Source organism: Hyaena hyaena, unplaced genomic scaffold (assembly GCF_003009895.1).
Source record: "Hyaena hyaena isolate Hyena2069 unplaced genomic scaffold, ASM300989v1 scaffold_713, whole genome shotgun sequence".
Classification (NCBI taxonomy): Eukaryota; Metazoa; Chordata; class Mammalia; order Carnivora; family Hyaenidae; genus Hyaena; species Hyaena hyaena.
This window is the reverse complement of record NW_024081334.1, coordinates 226848-246248: the sequence shown is the minus strand read 5'-3', so window position 1 is coordinate 246248 and position 19401 is coordinate 226848. Positions and strand designations below refer to the sequence as shown.

The following is a 19401-nucleotide window of genomic DNA, read 5'->3' as shown; positions in this document are numbered from 1 at the left end:
GTTCCCAGTAACAGGGTTGGCAGCCTCCCCTTTAAGAGTTGCCATCACATCCTAGTGAGCCAGATGTGAGGCCCTCTTATCCATCAGTATGGCCCCAGGTTTGTCACTGAAACTAGCAGTTGTGCATGAAACCCACCAGAATGCCAAAATCAGGAAGGAAGTGGTATAAGAGGACCTAACTCTCATAGTGAGAAGAAGCACTGAGGCTGATCATGCTACCTTTCCTTCTTTGTCAATCCAAAGAGCTTTTTTATCCCAAATGAAGACTCATTTCTCCTTATAATCCCAAAGTCCTCATAGGTCTTACTAACTTGCTAGACTTAGCAGGCCCACACTTATTGCATAAAATAGGAAGCAACCAAGAAACTCCATTCACTCAGGTGAAATGCTTGATTGCAGGCACCTCCCAAAAGGCATATATAAATAGAAATGAGTAAAAGAGTCTTGTGAAAGAAGCACAACCAAGGACTTATGGGCTTTCTTCAATGGTGCTATAATTTTGGCAAGAGCCATATCTTGTCAGCATGCATCAGGAGGTCAGGGTTTTGTCTGTCTTAATCACATCTATATCCCTGGCACTTAGAACTCTGTCTTACATACAGGAGCTGTTTAAGAAAATATTTGAATGAATATTTCCAAATGCATGAATTTGGAATGATACAGATTGTCTCACATACATTGCACCAACTGCCATTTAAACTAAAATTTTGTACTTTATTCTATAAGAAATAAAAGGACAGTGAAATAGAATTTGTTCAGGGCCTACTTACTGTAATTCATCACTTAGGTGCTTTTGATAAATTAGGCTCCTATCTAGGGAAGGCTAAGGTTAGAACGCTCAGCTGGTCAGTGGGGACAAAGCATCTAACCCTGGCTCTGCTCCAGATGCTGTGTTCTTCTTTCTCTATGTCAAGAGCCACTAGAGCCAAGAGTGAGTACCCTGAAGAAACATGATTTCAAATAAGTTTTGTCACATTTACATCATATTTATATATCTAGATAAGGAATTGGCAAAATGTAGTCCATGAACCAAATCAGCCTAATACTTGCTTCTGTAAATAAGGTTTTATTAGAAAACAGCCTTACCCATTAATTAATGTATTGTTTGGGGGGTGTTTTAGGCTCTGTTATGGACAGAACTCTGTCCTCTCCACCCCCACTACCAAGTTCATATATTGAAGCCCTAACTCTCAATGTAACTGTAGTATGAGAAAGGGCCTTTAAGGAGCTCATTAAGGTTAAAGGAGGTCATAAGGGGGAGCCTATCTAATAGCAATGATATCCCTATAAGAGGAAATCTCTCTCTCCCTCTGCACACACACACACAGTGGAAAGGTCACATGAGGACATAACAAGAAGGTGGCCATTTGCAAGCTAGGAAGAGTTCTCACCAGAAACCAACCATGATGGCATCCTGATCTTGAACTTCTAGGTTCCAAAATTATGTGAAAATAAATTTCTGTTGCTTAAGCCACCCAGTCTGGTATTTTCTTGTTATGGCAGCCATATCAGACTAATACAGGCTACAATGCTAGAGCTGAGTAGATGTAAAATACACCATATGGTCAGCAAAGTCTAAGATACTTATTATTGCCTCTTCATAGAAAGAGCTTGCCAAGCTCCAATCTAGATATTCATAGCCAGATATTAATAAATGCTCAACAGAAAAATAGAGTTCAAATGAGTTTATTTTAATTATATTGATGTTTTAGTTATTAATTCTTTTTTTTAAGTTTTTTAACGTTTATTTTATTTTTGAGACAGAGAGAGACAGAGTATGAGTGGAGGAGGGTCAGAGAGAGAGGGAGACACAGAATCTGAAACAGACTCCAGGCTCTGAGCTGTCAGCACAGAACCCGACGTGGGGCTTGAACCCATGGACTGCGAGACTGTGACCTGAGCCCAAGTCGGCTGCTTAACCAACTGAACCACCCAGGCGCCCCTTTAATTAGTTCTTACACATATATTTGCATCCTAGTTTTGTGCCCAGAACACTGAGTCATGTGATGACAAAATATTTATTAAGTTGTATCCTAAGCACTGTAGTGATGCATCAGACACAGTCCCTGCCCTCAGGGAGCTCACAGTGAATCATGGAAATATAAGTCTTAGTTCCGTAAAATCTTATTCCATGCTCAATGACCCTGCTTCTTTTGTATAGTTTGGGGGAGACTCTGTCAGGCAGAGGCAATCTCTCTGTAGATCCCCAGCAGGGATCAAATCCAAGACTTCTCTTTGGCTCAGAGCAATTTCTCAGACCTTCAGCTTCTAGCTGAAGGTAGATGATAGAAAAGGAACTAGTGGCCCTTGAGACAAATGTCTCTGTGCTTTTATCTCTATTATAGACATAATGATACTTCAACAGCAAGATCTTGAGGACTAAAGAAGACAACAAATGCTAAATGCCTGAAGCTAAAACAAGTATGTTTGCTATGTTTAAAGAAACAGAGACAAACTTAAGTACATATAGGGAACAGGAAACTAGATATTAACTTCTAGAAATCAAAACCCTTTGAAAGTAAACTATAATAAAAGGATTAAAAACTTTAATAACAAATTAGATATAGTTAGAGATAAAATTAGTGAATCAGAAGACAGGTCAAAATAAATTAACAAAATGGCACAGAGAGATAACAAGATGGAAATTATGGAAGAGAGTTTAGGAGACATGAGAAATAAAGTGGGAAGATGTAACAGGTTCAAACTGAGTTCCAAATGGAGGGGGAAAGAAGATGACAAAGAGGCAATATTTGAAGAATTAATTAATGGCTGAAAATTTTGTAGTACTGATGACACCCATTTATACATGTAAGAAGTCCAAAAAATCCGAAGTTCAATAAATAAAAAGAGAAATCTACTCATAGACAAATTAGAGTGAAACCAAAAAATTCCAAATAAGGGGGGGGTGTAGAAATATTTTAAAAATTGCAAGAAGGGAAATAATTACTAACTACAAAGAATTAGACTTATAAGAGCAACAACAGAAGTCAGAATAGAGTGGAAGAATATCTTCAATATTCTGAAAGAAAATAGATGCCCAACTAGACCAACACATTTCCGTGAAAAGACCTTTTAATAATAAGTAAAATTTAAGAAAACCAAAGGCTGAGAAAATTCAGAGCATCTAAAGGATGAGTTTCAGACAGAAGGAAAGAAATTCTAAATGGACAAAAGAAGGAAGTCAAAGAAAGTAGTAAACAAGCAGGTAACTAAAAATGCACACGAACTACATAAAATAATAACATCTAGTAGGATTAAAAAACAGAAGTTAAATACAGCAACAATATAAAAGAAGTCAGTAAAATTATAAGGTTCAAATATTCTGAGATCATTGTATTATCCATGAGGAAGATAAAGGAATTGAGACATTATAATTTGGTAAGTTAAACATATGTATTATAAGTCTTGGGGAAATATTTTAAAAATGGACACAGAATGTATAGCTTCTAAAAAAAATAGAGAAAAATATTATAATGATTACACAGTTCAAAAGACTGAAATAATTCCATGTTCATTCTTTGATCCAATGCACTTAAGCTAGAAATCAACAAAGGTCCATCTCTATATATTTAGAAATTAAGTAACAAAATACATGGATTGGAGAAAGAATACCAATTGAAATCAGATAATAGTTTGAACTGGATGATTTTAAAAATACCATAAATGAAAACTCATAGGATACATGCAGCTAAAGCATTACTTAGGGGAACAATTTTTAGTCTTAAATAATAGGGGGGGAAAGCCTGAACACTAATAAACATATTTTTTAAGAAATTAGAAGGCACTGGGGCGCCTGGGTGGCTCAGTTGGTTAAGTGTCTGACTCTTAGTGTTTTTGTTTTGTTTTGTTTTGTTTTGTTTTGTTTTGTTTTTTGACTCTTGGTTTTGGCACAGGTCATGATTTCATGGTTTATGAGATTGAGCCCTGCATCAGTCTCTGCACTGATAGTCTCTCTGACTCTCTCTGCCCTTCCCCCATCCCTATATTTCTCAAAATAAATAAAATTAAAAGAAGTTAGAAGGTGAATAGAAAAACAAAGCCACATAGTATAAGAATAAAAGCCAGAAAGTATAAGAAAGAATATAACAAAGCTAAGACCAACAATTAATAAAATAGAAAATCTATGTATAACAGAGAAGATCAGTAAAGGAAGAGTTTTTGTTTTTGTTTAAGACTAACAAAAATCTTTGTAGAATACACAGGAGAGTCGTACAAACCTATTTCTCTTCTTTCTGGGCACGCAGCTCCTTGACACTGCCCAGCACCCCCTGAATGGGGGTGGCCCTCTGAAAGTTCTAGTTGTAGAGTGTGAACAACAGTGGCACATGTCATTCTCAATCCAGCCCATTGAGCCCTCTCATGTGTGGCCCTCCATCCTCTTTCCCAGCAGGGTAAAGGCAAGCAAGACAGCCTTGGAAACCACACTGTGAAGATGGCAGGACGAGAGATGGAAAAAATCTGGGCTCCTGAGTTGTCACTTAGGGGAGATCCATTGTCAACTAGAAGCACCTATTTGGAGAAATAAATTTCTATAATATCACATTGTTGGTTGTTGTTGTTGTTGCAGAAGCCATGAGTGTCTTACTTAATACATTCACAAACCTCTGAAAAGATCAATCAAGGGAGAAGTGAGGCATACATAACTAATATGAGAAATGAAAAAGATGGTACCATCGCATATTTTGCATTTAAAAACATCACTAAGAACGGTTATTGGGGGGGAAGCCAATTAACTTGAACAGTTAAATGAAATTACAAATTCTCAGAAAATATAACTTAACAAAACTGGATTCAGTATTGTTAAGATGTCAATTTTTTCTAAATTGTTGTGTGCAATAAGTGTAATCCCAACCAGGATCCTAGCAGGACTCTTTAAAAAGTTTATCTATTTATTTTGAAACAGAGAGAGAGAGAAAAAAAGACGATGTGCTAGCGAGCAGGGGCAGGGGCAGAGAGAGAATCCCAAGCAGGCTCTGTGCTGTCAGCTCAGAGAGCAAGGCAGGACTTGATCCCACGAACTGTGAGATCATGTCCTGAGAGCCAAAATCAAGAGTCAGACACTTGGGCCACCTGGGTGACTTAGTCAGTTAAGTGTCTGACTTCGGCTCAGGTCATGATCTCACAGTTAGTGGGTTCAAGCCCCGCATCGGGCTCTGGGCTGACAGCTAGCTCAGAGCCTGGAACCTGCTTCAGATTCTGTATCTCTCTCTCTCTCTCTCTCTCTGGCCCTCCCCTGCTCACGCTGTGTCTCTTTCTCTCAGAAATAAATAAAAACATAAAAAAAAAAAAAAGAGTCAGACACTTAACAACTGAGACACCCAGGTACCCCACCAGCAGGCTTTTCATAGACACTGTAATGTGATTCTGAGACTGACACAGATACACAATTGTCTAGAATAGTTAAAATAATCTTGAAAGAGAAAGAACAAAACTGGGGTACTATACAGCCTGATTTACAGACTTTCAAGATTAAAGCTACAGTAAGCAAGAAAATGTGATATTAGTGTGAGAATGCTAGATTGGCAATTTAGCAATTTTAACCAGATATCCAAAAAATTAGTAATAAAAATTTTATACAATCTTTGAAATTATTTTAAAAGGTAACACTTGTCAATTCATTTTATAGGGTAAATACATCCTTGATTCTCAAAATGTAAAACATTAATGAGGATGAAAAGTTACCCACCAATCTCACATAAGAACAAAAAAACAAACTCTAAAACAAAGTATCATCATACCAAATCCAGCAATATAATAAGAAACAAAAACCACAGTGACCAAGTTTTGTTAATACAAAGCTTGTACTTTCAAATATGGTACCTCATTTAATTCTTCCCTATAGCACTGTAAGATAATGGATTTTGTCCTCATATTACTGCTGAGGACACTGAAGAGGGCCTGGTAAGGACATTTCCTGAGGATGACCCTCAGCCTGTAATCAGAGCCTTCAATCAGCTGTTCTGTGGGAGGCAGCAGGACTTGGCTTCAAGGGGCTCCAGCCAAGCCCTGGAAAAATAGTAATACACATCTTAGCCCATCAACAGTATTTCTCAAATCCCTCTGCCCTTCAGGGCACTTTGAGATATTGCTTTGTATTATGGTTACCTGTTCTCTTTAAATGGTTTGCATCTTCCAACAGACAACAGACAGCTCAGAGAAAATATGCAACCTGGTACACAGTTTACAATGTCACCTAACACTGTTGAGTCTTTTAAGTGCTTTTGATCACAGTCACCTTTCAGGTAGGTATTATAAACATCCCCATTTTACAAAGGAATCCACTGAGGAACAGAGCAGTTGAGTAACTTACATGATGTTATGTAGCTAATACACGGCAAAAGCAGTAATCTAACAATTGTAGTCTGGTTATGGAGTCTGTGCTCTTTAACCATGAAACTAAATTAAACTGAGTTTTTCTGAATGCTTTTCTGTCTATTCACATGCCACTACTTATATTTCTTCAGGCTCAGCTCACTTGCTGTCTCCTTCAAAGAGCCTTTTCAAACTATTTGGTGAAAACATTTCATCCTTTTCAGAATTCCTATGCCACTTTTTGCTTTCACAACATGAAGTAACATTGTAAGATGTCAGTATGCAAGGACATAATGATAATGATGCTGATGATGGTGATGACAATGATACTTTACATTTGTTGAACATTTATTATGTGCTATCCATTATTCTATGGACTTTACATAATTAATTCTCATTTAATTCTCACAAGTACCCTGGAAACATATACTATTATTCCATATTTTACAGATGAGGAGTAAGGCTTAGAAGGTTAAGCAATTCACCAAAGGCCACGTGGTTAATGGCAGAACCATTGCTAGCCCAGGCCCTCTGCCTGCAAAGGAGTAGGAGATCGATTTCCTGAGGCTCCTCAGAAAACCACCCTGCCCACTGCTGTCAGACACCTCAGAGAGGGAGCCCCATCTGTGTACAGTCATTTCACAGCAGCCTCTGCCTGTCCCACTCCCTGTCTCCCATAATTACCCATGGGTGGTGCCACCAGCTCTGTGGGTAGGTCACGGCCAGGAGCACTTGTCTCTGGTTTCCCTAGACCTGAACAACTAAGTCAACACTCATGCAGGAAATTTAGAAAAGTGTTATAAATAAGAGAGTACAGTATTTTCAGAGGGAGAGAGGAAGAAAGAGGCATTTGAGAAATTCATATACTCTTGAGTTGGACTTCTTTTTCTATAAGAAAAAAGATTTGTTTGATTATACCATAGCTGCCTACCATTTCAGTCCAATATTCCAAAGATAAGAAGAGGGAGCTCTGGCATTCCTAAAGGCATCAGGGCACCTTTATTATCAAGGCAGTGCCCACTCACCTGGATGTACTTAGCATCAGCAGGAAAGAAGACTCTTTGGAAAACACAGGGAGCTCCCACCCCCAAATCCGTAAGCCTCTTTCTTAAGCCCTGTATCTACCTCATTTCACTTCAACAAATACTTTAAGTTTGAATTTTGATCTTTTCCTGAGCTAGTGATATGTGATACTATTGATACTCTTGTATTTAAAATACTTCAAACAAAGGGCATCTGAGTGGTTCAGTCGGTTAAGCCTCCAACTTCGGCTCAAGTCATGATCTCATGGTTCATGGGTTTGAGCCCAGCATTGGGCTCTGTGCTGACAGTTCAAAGCCTGGAGCCTGTTTTAAATTTTGTGTCTCCCTCTCCTTGCCCATCTCCTGCTCTCATTCTGTCTTTCTCTCTTTCAAAAATTAATGAACGTTTAAATTTTTTTAAAATAAAATACTTTAAACAAAATGAAAATACAACATATCAGTTTGTGGGATGCAGCAGTGATTTTTGAGGAAAATTTATAGCATTGAATTCATATATTAGAAAAAAAGATAGATACAAAAAAACATAATTTAAATGTCTACCTTAGAAAACTAGAAAAAGAAGAATAAATTAGTTTCTAAGTATATAGAAGGGGGAAAAAGATAAAAATCAGAGTACAAATCAAAGAAATTGAAAACAGGAAAAAATACAAAAACAAAATCAAGGAAACCAAAAGCTGTTTCTTTGAAAAGACAATAAAAGAAAGAAACCTCTCACCAGAGTAACCAAGAATAAAACAGAGAAAATAAAAATTACTACTATCAGAAATGGAGAGGTGTCATTTTACTGATCCCATAGACATTAAGAATAACAAGTAGTATGAACAACCTTATGCACACAAATTTGATAACTTAGACAAAATGGATCAATTGCTTGAAATACATAAGGTTAATGACCTATAACAAAAACTCATTCAAGAATAAATAACCTGAACAGATCTATATTTATTAAAGAAATTAAAGCAATACTTAATAACCTTCTGAAACAGAAAGCACTAGGTCCAGATGGGTTCACTGGTAAATTATACCAAACATTTATGAAACCATTGATAATGATTCTCTACAATCTCTTCCACAAAATAGAAGCAGAGAGGACACTTCCTAACTTATCAGATTATACCAGCCTTAACCTAATACTAAAACCAGACAAAATAATATTATAAGAAAAGAAATCATAGACCAATATCCTTCATGAAGATGGATACTAAAATCTTCAACAAAATATTAACGACTCAAATCCAACAATGTACTAAAAGAATTAAATGCACCTAGAAACAGAATCAAAATATGTGAGGTAAAAACTGATAGAAGGACAAGGAGAAGTAGAAAAATCCATTATTACATAGTTGGAGATTTCAACACCCTTCTATTAGTAATTGATAGACCAAGTGAGATAAAGTTATGCATGACTGGTTCAATATTCTAAATGCAATCCATTATATAAAAAGATGAAAGAAAAAATATAATGAGACCATATTAATGATTCAGAAAAAGCATTTGACAAAATCTAATACAGTTCATGATAAAAAAAAAAACTCTAAAAAAATAGGATTATAGGAGATCTTTCTCAACTTGATAAAGAACACATAAAAACCTACAGCTAACATCATAGTCAGAGACAATGCTTCCCTGCTAAGTTAAGGATATTCCTTCTCACCATTTCTGTTCAACATTGTACTAGAAGTCCTAGTTAATGCAATAAGATAAGAAAAGAAATGTATGGACATAAAAATAAACTGAAAATGGATGAAATACCTATATGTAAGACAGGAAGCCATCAAAATCCTCGAGGAGAAAGCAGGCAAGAACCTCTTTGACCTTGGCCACAGCAACTTCTTACTCAATACATCTCCAGAGGAAAGGGAAACAGAAGCAAAAATGAACTATTGGGACCTCATCAAAATAAAAAGCTTCTGCACAGCGAGGGAAGCAATCAGCTAAACTAAAAAGCAACCGACAGAATGGGAGAAGATATGCAAATGACATATCAGATAAAGGGTTAGTATCCAAAATCTATAAAGAACTTATCAAACTCAACACCCAAAAAGCAAATAATCCAGTGAAGAAATGAGCAGAGGACATGAACAGACATTTCTCCAAAGAAGATGGCCAACAGACACATGAAATGATGCTCAACATCACTCATCATCAGGGAAATGCAAATCAAAACCACAATGAGATACATCTCACACTCATCAGAATGGCTAAAATCAACAAGTCAGGCAACAACAGATGCTGGCAAGGATGTGGAGAAAGAAGATCTCTCTTGCACTGCTGGTAGGAATGCAAACTGGTACAGCCACTCTGGAAAACAGTATGGAAATTCCTCAAAAAATTAAAAATAGAACTACCCTATGACCCAGCAATTGCACTACTAGGTATTTATCCAAGGGATACAGGTATGCTGTTTCAAAGGGACACATGCACTCCAATATTTATAGCAGCACTATCAACAATAGCCAAAGTATGGAAAGAGCCCAAATGTCCATCGACAGATGAATGGATAAAGACATATATACACACAATGGAGCACTACTTAGCAATCAAAAAGAATGAAATCTTGCCATTTGCAACTATCTGGATGGAACTAGAGGGTATTGTGCTAATCGAAATTAGTCAGTCAGAGAAAGACAAATATCATATGACTTCACTCATGTGGAATTTAATATATAAAAGGGAAGAGAAGCAAAAATAATATAAAAACAGGGAGGAGGACAAAAACATAAGAGACTCTTAAATATAGAGAACAAACAGGGTTACTGGAGGGGTTGTGGGGGGGATGGGCTAAACGGGTAAGGGGCATTAAGGAATCTACTCTTGAAATCAGTGTTGCACTATATGCTAACTAACTTGGATATAATTTTTTAAAAAATTAACAAAAATAAAACGTGCATCCAATGAGAAAAATTTTTTAATAAATTAAAAAAAAGAAAAATGTATAGAGATTGGGAAGGAAGAAATAAAACTGCCTTTGCCAACAGATAATGTAATTGTATATATAGAAAAATCCCAAAGAATCAGTAATCAATATCATCATCACCATCATCATCATCATCATCATCATCTCCAAGACCTAATAAACAATTATAAAAAGTTTTGGGATACAAAGTAATATGTAAGCATCAATTGCTTTGCTATATACAGTAATGAGCAATTGGGATTTTTATTAAAAATACAACCATCAGGGGTGCTTGGGTGGCTCAAATGGTTGAGGATTGGATTCTTGATTTTGGTCATGGGATTCAGCCCTGCATCAGGTTCTGTGCTAGTGTGGAGCCTGCTTGAGATTCTCTGTCTCCTTCTGTCCCTCTCCCTGACTCGCATACACACACTCTCTCTCTAAAATTTAAAAAAAAAATACAAACACCATTTCCATTAACACCTAATTAATTATCTAAATTTATACTTAATTTAGGTATAAATCTAACACATATGTGCAAGATCTAGATGAGAGAAACAACAATGCTCTGATAAAAAAAAATCAAAGAAAAGCTAAATAAATGAAAAGATAGTCCATATTCATGAATATGAAAGCTCAGTATTGTTAAAATTAAGTTTTTCCCAACGTGATATATTGATTCTATGCCATTCCAATAAAATCTCAGTAGGTTACTTTGTGTTCTAATTCCAAATTGTTTCTGATTCTAAAGTATGGAAATGTATATAAAGTGGGTCTAAAATTTATATGGAAAGACCAAGGACCTGGATTAGCCAACACAATATTGAAGAAGAGGAATATGGGTGGCTGTAAGATGGCAGAGAAGTAGAGAGCTCCGTGCATTTTGCTTGCACCCATTTCTTAGACAGAGACGCCTGAAGTCATAAGACACTGAGCCATAGGAGTTTGGGAAGAGAAAGAGACAGAATATACTGGGAAGGAAACTACATAAGTGCTTTGTGTGTTTATTGGATATGTCTGTGCATTTGTGTACCTTTGTTTCCTGTGTAGTTGTCTGGTTTCTTTTTCAGGGCTCCCTCAGAAACAAGCCAAAGTACACATGGTGGAGAGTCCCAAATACCACTACAAGTAGGAAAACAAAATAACCAAAGTCTCAATAAAAGTAGCAAAGAGACACCATTCAAAGAACACTTCATGAATGGACAGACCCTGGACAGTCAAAAAGCCCTCTTTAATACAGCAGAACCTGCAGGGACAGAGTGCATAACAAGCTTTTAAAATTAACAAGAGATAGAAAGCTAACCAAAATGATGAAACGGAAGAACTGTCCTCCAAGGAAATTCCTGGAAGAAATGACAGCTAAAGAACTGCTCAAAACACATATAAGCAACATAACTGAACAAGAATTCAGAACAATAGGCATAAAATTAATCGCTGGGCTTGAAAAAAGCATAGAAGATATCAGAGAAACTATTGCTGCAAAGACTATAGAGCCTAAAAATAGATGTGATGAATTAAAAAATGCTATAAATGAGATACATAATAAAATGGAGGTGTCCAATGCACGGATTGAAGAGGCAGAAAGGAGGATAAGTTATTTAGAAGACACATTTATAGAAAAAGAGGAAGCTGAGAAAAAGAGAGATAAATTGATCCAGGAACATGAAAGAAGAGTTTGAGGGCTCAGCGATACAAAGGGAACAATACCCGTATCTTAGGAATTCCAGAAGAGGAAGAGAGAGGGAAAGGTGCTGAAGAAGTCCTGGAACAAATTATAGTGAGAACTTCCCCAACCTGGGGACGGAAGTTGACGTTGATATTCAAGAGGCACAAAGAACACCCCTGAGACGTAACTTGAATCGATCTTATGCACGACATATCATAGTGAAACTGGCAAAATATAAGGACAAAGAGAGAATTTTGAAAGCAGCTAGGGAGAAAAGGGCCCTAATATACAAAGGGAAACCTATCAGAGTGGTAACAGACCTATCTACTGAAACCTGGCAGGCCAGAAAGAAATGGCAGGAGATTTTCAATGTGATGAACAGAAAAAATATGCAGCCAAGAATCCTCTATCCAGCAAGCCTGTCATTCAGGAGAGATAAAAGTCTTTCCAAATAAACAAAAATTGAAAGAATTCATCACTAATAAACCAGCCTTACAAGAAATCCTAAGGGGGACGTTATGAGGGAAATGTTGCAAGGAACACAAAGTACCAGAGACACTACCACAAGCATGAATCCCACAAAGGAAACGATGACTCTAAACCCATATATTTCAATAATAACACTGAATGTAAATAGGCTGAATGCTCCAATCAAAAGACATAGGGTAGCAGAGTGGATAAAAAAACAAAATCCATCTATTTGCTGTCTGCAAGAAACTCATTTTAGACTGGAGGACACCTTCAGATTGAACGTAAGGGGATGGAGAAATATCTATCATGCTACAGAAGTCCAAAGAAAGCTGGAGTAGCTATACTTATATCAGACAAACTGGACTTTAAATTAAAGACAGTAACAACTGATGAAGAAGGGCATTATATAATAATTACAGGGTCTATCCATCAGGAAGAGCTAACAATTATACATGTCTATGCACCAAATATGGAAGCACTTTAAACCAATTAATCACAAACAGAAACACTCTTATGGATAAGAATGTGCTAATAGCAGGGGACTTTAATACTCCACTTACAGTAATGGATAGATGAAGTAGACAGAAAATCACTAAAGACACAATGGACTTAAATGACACATTGGGCCAGATGGATTTGACAGATATATTTAGTTCTACGTCCTGAAGGCATGGAATTCACTTGTCAAGTGCGCATGGCACAGTCTCCAAGATAGATCACATACTGAGACATAAAGCAGCCCTCAATAAATATAAAAGAGTTGAGATCATGCCATGCACACTTGCAGATCACAATGCTATGAAACTTGAAATCAATCACAGGAAGAAGTCTGGAAAACCTCCAAAAACATGGAGGTTAAAGAACACCCTACAAAAGAACGAATGGACCAATCAGGCATTTAGAGAAGAAATTAAAAAGTATATGGCAACAAATGAAAATGAAAATACAACAATCCAAACTCTATGGGATGCTGCAAAGGCAGTCCTAAGAGGAAAGTACATTGCACTCCAGGCCTATTTCAAGAAATTAGAAAAAGCACAAGTGCAAAATCTAACCGTGCACCCAAAGGAACTAGAGGGAGAGCAACAAGAGCACCCCAAACCCAGTAGGAGAAGAGAAATAATAAAAATCAAGGCAGAAATAAACAATATAGAAACCATAAAACAGTTGAAGAGATCAATGAAACCAAGAGGTGGCTTTTGGAAAAATTAAACAAAATTGACAATCCTCTAGCCAGGCTTCTTAAAAAAAAAGAGAGAGCACTCAAATAGACAAAGTCATGAATGAAAATGGACTGATTACAACCAACTCCTCAGAAATACAAGCAATTATCAGGGAATACTATGAAAAATTATATGCCAACAAATTGGACAACTTAGAAGAAATGGACAACTTCCTCAACACACACTCATACCAAAATTCACATGGGAAGAAATAAATCTGAACAGACCCATAACTAGTTAGGAAATCGAATCAGTTACCCAAAATCTCCCAACAAATAAGAGCCCTGGGCCTGATGGCTTCCCTGGGGAATTCTACCAGACATTTAAAACAGAATTAATACCCATTCTTCTCAAGCTATTCCAAAAAATAGAAATCTAAGGAAAACTTCCAGACTAATTTTATGAAGCCAGCATCACTTTGATTCCCAAGACAGACAGAGACCCAGCAAAAAAAGAGAACTACAGGCCAATACCGTTGATGATTGTGGGTGCAAAAATCCTCAACAAGATAATTGCAAATCGAATTCAACAGCACATAAAAAGAATTATCCACTGTGATCAAGTGGGATTCATTCCTGGGTTACAGAGCTGTTTCAATATTCACAAATCAAGCAATGTGATACATCACATCAACAAAAGAAAAGATAAAAACCATTTGATCCTGTCAATAGATTCAGAAAAAGCATTCGACAATATACAGCATCCTTCTTAATAAAGACCCTCGAGAAAGTCAGGATAGAAGGAACTTACTTAAACATCATCAAAGCCATCTATGAGGAGCCCTCGGCTAACATCATCCTCAATGGGGAAAAACTGAGAGCTTTCCCCCTGAGATCAGGAAGACGACAGGGATGTCCACTCTCACCACTGTTGTTTAACCATAGTGCTAGAAGTCTTAGCATCAGCCATCAGACAACAAAAGGAAATCAAAGGCATCAGAATTGGCAAAGAAGAAGTCAAACTTTCACTTTTTGCAGACGATGTGATACTCTACATTGGAAACCCGACAGACTCCACCAGAAGCCTACTATACTGCTCCATGAATTCAGCAAAGTTACAGGGTGCAAAATCAACGTACAGAAATCAGTTCCATTTTTATACAACAAAAATTAAGCAATAAAAAGAGAAATCAAAACACTGATCCCATTCACAATCGCACAAAAACCCATAAAATACCTAGGAATAAACCTAACCAAAGTTATAAGAGATCTGTATGATGAAAACTATAGAAAACTTATGAAGGATATTGAAGAAGACGCAAGAAAACACAAAGAAGTGGAAAAACACAGAATAGAGAGCCTAGAAATAAACCCATATAAATATAGTCATGATCTTTGAGAAAGGAGCAAAAGTCAATGCAATAGAGAAAGGATAGTCTTTTCCATAAATAGTTCTAGAATAACTGGACATACACACACACACACACAAATTAATCTAGACACTGGCCTTCCATATTTGACAAAAAAAAAAAAAAAAAACTAAAAATGGGTCATAGACTCAAGTGTAAAATACTTTTAACTTATACAAGAGAACATAGGAGAAAATCTAGGTAACCCTAGGTTTGGCAATGAGCTTTTAGGTAAAACACGGAAGGCACAACCAAGGAAATTAAAAACTGGTAAGCTGGATTTCATTAAATTGAAACACTTCTGCTCTGTAAAAAAAAACAAAAACAAAAAAACAAAACACTATTAAGAAAATAAGACTTAGAAAATATTTGTAGACTGGTAGAAAATATTTGTAGAAAGGATAGTTGATAAAGGACTTATATTTAAAATATACAAAAAGCACTGAAATATCAACAATAAGAAAACAAATAATCTGATTAAAAAGTAGAATAAAGATCTGAAGGACACTTCACCAAGAAGATATACAGATGTAGACAGATGATGAATAGATGTTCAACATATGTCATTAGAAAGTTGCAACTTATGACAACTATGAGCTATCACTACACATCTGTCAGATGGTTAAAATCCAAAACACTGACAAAACCAGTGTTGACAAGGATGTGGAAAAACAAGAACTCTCACTCATTCCTGATTGAATACAAAATAGTACAGCCACTTTGGAAGACAATTTGGCAATTTCTTGCAAAACTAAACAGACTCATCTTACAATCCAGTAATTACAGTCAGTGGTATTTATCTAAATGATCTGAAAACTTATATCCATCCAAAAAAAGCTGCAGATGAAGCTTTCTAAGGGGCTTTATTAAAAAGTTCCCAAACCTGAAAGCCAAGATGTTCAACAATTGGTGAATGGATAAACCAAATGTAGTTTATCCAGACAAAGGAATATTATTCAGTGATAAAAAGATATGAGCTATCAAGTCACAAATGACATGGAATTAACAAAAATGTATATTGCTAAGTGAAAGAAGCCAGTTATAAAAGGCTATATAATGTGTGATTCCAACATTTTGGAAAAAGCACAACTATAGAGACATGAAAAGATCAGTTGTTATTAGCAGCTGTAGGAGGGAAGTGGAGCACAGGGGATTTTCCAGGCAGTGAAACTATTTTGTATGATATTGTAATACTGAGTACAGGATATTATGCAAGTTTCAAAATGCCCAAAAACTGTACAAAACATGGAGTGAACCCTGATTACATAGAGAATTCAGTGAATAATAATGTAATACTATTGGTGCATGAATGTAACAAATGTTCCATATCAATGCAAGATTTTAGTAAGTATAGAAACAATCAATGAGTGATGGTGAGAAGAAATACATGTGAGTTCTCTGTACTTTCTGTTCAGTTTTTATACAAACCTAAAATTCCTTAAAAGAAAGTATATAAAAAAAATTAACCCTCAAATTCCCAAGTAAGTAGATAAAGAAAACAGAGAAAGGCAGGAGGACAAACAGGAAAAAATTTAAAGATGGAAGACTTACCCTACCATATCAATATTTACATTAAATGTAAATCATCTAATTATAGAATAAAAAGACAGAGGAGCGCCTGGGTGGCTCAGTCAGTTAAACGTCTGACTTCGGCTCAGGTCATGATCTCACAGTTGGTGGGTTTGAGCCCCGCATTGGGCTCTGTGCTGACAGTTCAGAACCTGGAGCCTACTTTGGATTCTGTGTGTCTCTCTCTCTCTGACCCTCCCCTGCTCACCCTGTCTCTCTCTCTCTTTCTCTCAAAAATAAATAAAACATTAAAAATTAAAAAAAAAAAAAAGGGGGGGGCGCCTGGGTGGCTTAGTCGGTTAAGCGTCCGACTTTCGCTTAGGTCATGATCTCGCGGTTTGTGGGTTCGAGCCCCGCGTCCGGCTCTGTGCTGACTGCCAGCTTGGAGCCTGGAGCCTGTTTCAGTCTGTGACTCCCTCTCTCTCTGACCCTCCCCTGCTCACGCTGTCTCTCTCTCTCTCTCTCTCCTAGAAATTAATAAAACATTTAAAAATTTAAAAAAATAATAAATATTTTTTTAAAAAAGAATAAAAAGACAGAGATTGACAGAGTGGATTAAAAAGCATGATATATATACCTGCTGTCTACAAGAAATTTTCTCCAAATGCAACTGTAAGATAGGTTGAAAATAGACAAATGGAGAAAGATACATCATGCAAACACTGGTAAGAAGAAAGCAAGAAGGACTATTTTATAACAGAAAAACTAGACCCCAGAAAAAAGAAAATGACCGGAGACAGAGACATTACATAATGATTAAAGAGCCAGTCCCACAAAAAGACATAGGACTCCTAAATGTATATGCACAAATGAACAATATGTGAAGCAAGTACTGACACAACTAAAGGGAGAAATATATAGATATGCAATATAGTAGGAAAGTTCAACCCCTTCTGTCAACAATTGATAGAACAACTAGATGGAAATCGACAAGGATAGTGAAAAGCTCTACAATGCCACCAACCAGTAGAATTTGACAGAAATTTACAGAATACTTTTCCCAACAACAGCAGTTCTTTTCAAGAATGTACAAACACACATCAAGTTAGATCACATTCTGGCTATAGAACGAACCTCAGTACATTAAAAAAAAAAAAAAAAACTGAAATCATGTAGAGTGTTGTCTGACCATAACAAAATCAAACCAGAAATCACTAATAGAAAGAACAGGACAATCCAAACACTTAGAAACAAATCAACACATGGCTAAATAATCCATGGTCAAAGAATAAGTTTCAAGGAAAGGTATAAAAATAACTAAATGAAAATGAAAATGCAACATGCAAAAAATGTGGGACACAGCTAAAGCCATGCTGAGAGGGAAATTTATAGCACTAAATGGACACATTAGGGAAAAAATAAGTCTCAGTTATAACCTAAATTCCATCTCAAGAACTTAGTTCAAGAAGAGAAAATAAGTCTAAAAACAGACAGAAGGAAATAAAGGGTAGAATCAATGAAGTGGAAAACAAGCACAATAGAAAAAAATCAATGAAGTAAAAGAGCTGGTCCTATAAAAGTCATAAAATTGACCAAGCTCTAGCCAAACTGACAAAGAAAAATGAAGATACAAATTACTGATATTGGATATGAAACAGGAGACCCTGCTAGGATAAGAATACTACAAATAATTCTATATATATAGATTTGACAACTTAGATGAAATGGACCCATTCATCAAAAACACAAGCTACCATATAACCCAGCAATTGCACTTCTGAGCCTTTATTATAGAGAAATCAAACTTACATTTATACAAAAACCTGTACAGGAATGCTCATAGCAACTTTAATTCAAAGTACCTTAACTTCATAATAGATCAAAACTAGAAATGGCCGGATATCCTTCAACAAGTAAATAGTTAGACAAACTGGTACATCCATCCAGTGGAATACAAGCTAATGGTATATACAGCTTGGATGAATCTGCAGAAAATTAGGTTAAGTGAAAAAAATCCAAACCTAAAGTGTTACATACTGTATGAATCTATTTACATAATATTCTTTATTTTTTAAAGTTTTTATTTAAATTCCAGTTAATTATCTACGGTGTAAAATTCAATTCAGGTGTACAATATAGTGATTCCACACCTCCATACAACCCCTAGTGCTTATCTCAAGTGTACCTCTTAATCCCATCACTAATTTCACCCATCCCCTGACTCACCTCCCCTCTGGTAACCATCAGTTTGTTCTCTATAGTTAAGAGTCTGTTTCTTGGTTTGCCTCTCTCTCTTTGTTGCTTTTGTTTCTTAAATTCCACATGTGAATGAAACCATATGGTATTTGCCTTTCTTTGACTGACTTATTTCACTTGGCATAATACTCTCTGATTCCATCCATGTTGTGACAAATGGCAACATATATAATATTCTTTTTTAAAAAAAATATGGAACACTTCAGGAACTTATGTATCATTCTTGCACAGGCTAATCTCTGATCATTCCAATTTTAGCATATGTGCTGCCGAAGTGAGCACTATAATATTCTTGAAATGACAAAATTATAGTGATGGAGAACATCTCTCCATTGTGGTTGTCATTGGTAAAGATGGGGTCATGGGTGTAGCTATAAAAAAGCAACAGGAGAGATCCTTGTGGTAATGGCATTGTGTGTCTTGATGGTATCAATGTCAACACTTTGGTTGTGATATTGCTCTTTAGTTTTACAAAATGCTGTTGTTGGGGGAAATTGGGTGAAAAGTACATGGAAGCCCTCTGAATTATTTCTTATAACTTGTATGTGAATCCATAATAACTTCCTCCCTCCCCAAATTTAACTTAATTATTTAAAAAGTCTTATTCCTACCCGCTAGCTAATGTGAATCCTCAGGGTGCCCTTTAAGGAAGTTTGAGCAAATTTTGTCTCTATTTG

General features: G+C 36.3%; 1 pseudogene; it reads right to left on the bottom strand.

Annotated features, from left to right (window-relative positions):
* Positions 1–18910: 18910 nt before the first annotated feature.
* Positions 18911–19006, bottom strand: LOC120220518 (annotated as a pseudogene).
* Positions 19007–19401: the final 395 nt, after the last annotated feature.